The sequence below is a fragment of the Micromys minutus genome (assembly GCF_963924665.1).
Source record: "Micromys minutus genome assembly, chromosome: 14".
In the NCBI taxonomy this organism is placed as follows: Eukaryota; Metazoa; Chordata; class Mammalia; order Rodentia; family Muridae; genus Micromys; species Micromys minutus.
The window spans coordinates 16,399,901-16,403,272 of NC_137983.1; positions in this window are offsets into that span (position 1 = coordinate 16,399,901).

Here is a 3,372-nt window from a genome sequence, read left to right on the forward strand (position 1 = left end):
TATCCATTCTAAGCTGTGAATATTGATGTGCAAGTAATTTCTTGTTGATTAGCACTTCTCTTGATGAAGTATCCAAGTGTCATGTAAAACAAAATGGGATCTGCACATGATGGGTTGGACTGGACACTCCACTGGGGCATCAGGAGCCAAGACCATAGTGCTTTGGCTCCAAATTGCTCATGGAAACTTTTAATTGGCCGTTTCCTAGTCTTTGCCAATTGTTCTCAAGATGAGCCCTTGAAATACTACTTAGATGGGCTTATAAATTTCTAATGCTGAAATTCATTTAAATCAATGAGCCATCTCTTCAGTCCCAGATTTCTCATCTTTCTAGTCATGCATGATTGTTTGTGGCCATTCTTCAATGTAGTTATTTAATTTTTTAGTTAGATTTGGTCTCACATTGATGTGGATATAGTCATATCATATAGTTTGGCACTTTGGAAACTTTTGTCTCTAATGCTTTTTTTTTTCTTTCTAATGTCTCATTTTTCTTTTTCTTTTTTAAAAATTTTGAATAAACAAGATCTCCACACATGATAGTATCTTGCAAAGTCATTCGTACAGTTATACGTCCTGTTGTTTCTTTGATTAATAGTAACATTAGTCCCATAATATTTTTCTGTTGTCTTTACTTTTATATTCCAAAAATCCTGAGCTTCTTATTTGTCTCACACTACATTGTAATTCTTCTAATAATTCTATTATTCAGTATAAGATAACAGAAATTTCATGGCATTTAAACTTTATATTTATGAACATGATCTTTTGAATTTATTCATTCTGTTGTTTCTCAAAAAGTTCACCACACTCCATCTCATTCTTGGACTCTTATATTACAGGATTTTTATGTCTCTCCTTGCAGTGTATTATGGTCTGCATGCCTATGTCCTCAATATCTACCATACTGAAATCTAGTCTCTAATGTATTAGTGTGAAAAGCAGAATTTTCAGAGTTGAGTAGCTAATGAGGGAAGAGGCTTTGTGAGTAGGATCAATGACCTCATAAAGAGAACTGGCAAGCTTCTTCATCCTCTTTGCAAGGGAAGGACACCCCCAAAATTTCAGGCTAACTACAAAACACCGAATCTACCAACAAACAGTATTGATCTGAAACACTCTAGTCTCCAGAACTCTCTTCAAAAACATTTCCATTATTTCTAAAATAACGTCGTGTGCTGGATATTTTTATGCCTATGTGAACAAGCAAGAGTCATTGTCAAAGAAAGAACCCATGTTGAGAAAATGCCCTACCAGATTGACCTGTAGACAAGACTGTGGTGCATTTTCTTGTTTGATGATTCATATGGGTTAGTCCATCCTGCAGGGAGAAGTGCGGCCCTGGATAGGTAGTCTTGGGTTCTGTAAGAAAGTGGTTTGAGCAAGCCACTAAAAGGAAGATAATGAACAACATTTCTCCATGGCTCCTGCATCAAATCCTACCTCCAGATTCTTGCCATGACTTCTTCAGATAACAGATTATAAACTGTAACATGAAATAAAGCTTTCCTCTCCAAGTTGCTTTTTTATCATGGTATTTTATCACAACAGTTGAAACTGTTAGACACCTTTTATTCGACATTTATGATAGCAGCCTGAAAGTGTGAATACAATATTCCGTGGGATTTTGTCATATTTTAAAAACAAGTTTCTATAAATATGCATATAACTAGTCTCTTCTATAAAAATATTTCTTTCTCGCTAATTTCTAGTTCATTATGTAACTTTCCCAGGCAATTCTCTTGATTGTTTTTCTGGCAGAAAATAAGGAAACATAAAAATAATCATACTATTTATGTTGTTCTTTAAATATTGCTATGACATTTCATATTTCAGTTTTGAATTGGCCAGCATATGTGAAGTACTTAAAGAGTGGTCACAATTATGGTCTTTATAGTTTTCAGACTTTATTGCCATCATGTCTAGGATTTCTTTCTTTTTTTTAAAAAAAAATAATTAATTTATTTATTTTATGTATGTGAGTACACTGTAGCTGTCTTCAGACGCACCAGAAGAGGGCATCAGATCCCATTACAGATGGTTGTGAGCCACCATGTGGTTGCTGGGATTTGAACTCAGAACCTCTGGTAGAGCAGACAGTGCTCTGAACCACTGAGCCATCTCTCCAGCCCCATGTCTAGGATTTCATTGTTGGAAAATATAGTTCTTTTCTTGTGAGATGTTTATCCTATTGAGGGATTTTGTTTTTGTTTTTGTTTTTGTTTTGTACTTAACATAGAAAACTCATTGAGGTACTCATAATCATGAGAACCGTCTAAGAATTGGAAATACTGATTATAAATGTGATTGTTAGGAGGAAATATGTTATGTATTTTCTCTTCTTCTCTCCTGTTCTGCCACATCCACACATGAACATTTATATTGTTTGTAGAACTAAAACAAAAAAACAATTGTGTTTCATTTTAAGTCAATGCTTTGGAAAACATAACTTGCTAGGCAAGCTATATGAGACCCAGAATTTACTAGAAATAGGAAATTGTAATAAGAGTTGACTGCTAGATCATAAAATTATCCTACCAATCTGCTATCTTGGTATGAACAATCTTTATCCTAATGGGAACTCTGGACTATAGACCTCTCAGAACAGATGTTTTGTCTTGTAGTTTGTTCTCAGTCCAAACACTGTACATGTGTATTTATGCTTTTAGATAGCTGATTCCTTTAAATAAATGTCTTCTTGCTGCCTTTTGATGTTGATTATTTGGAAATCAAATTTCAAGTTCAATTTTGTCTAAATAAACTCTTTGGAAACATCTTTATTGAAAAGTAATAACACATGATATTAATAAAATAAAAAAGAGGATTTAAGTTCTTAAAAAAATATTATCTGCATGTGGTAAGTATAACCAGAATTGAACTGACGTCTTCACAATGACATTTGTTAGGGTTTAACTACAGGAAGAATTACTTACGTTCTCTATGTTTCAGTTTACTTATTTGTAAAACTATGCTAATAGTGCCAACTTAAACACATACAGCTAAGTTTAAATAAGATTAAGTACATAAAATATGTAGTTCAGTGTTTAGTATATGGTCATCAATCAAAGATTTAACACATATTGAGTTGGGGATGTAGTTCATTTGGGAGAGCCTTTGCCTAGCATGCACATAGGCATTATTTGATCCCAAGCAATGCATAAAGTTGTGCCTAATGATGCAGGTCTGTTGTCTTAGCTGTCAGGAGACTTAGAATCAGCAATTTTAAGATCATCTTGCAACAGTGTCGAAGGCAAACTTGTATTACATGACATCCTATCTCAATGGATTAACACGTATTTTTTTATAGTGTTGAGAAATAAGTAAGAAAACATGGCTGGAGTAGACAAAAAGCTCTGAATTCTAAGAGTTCAA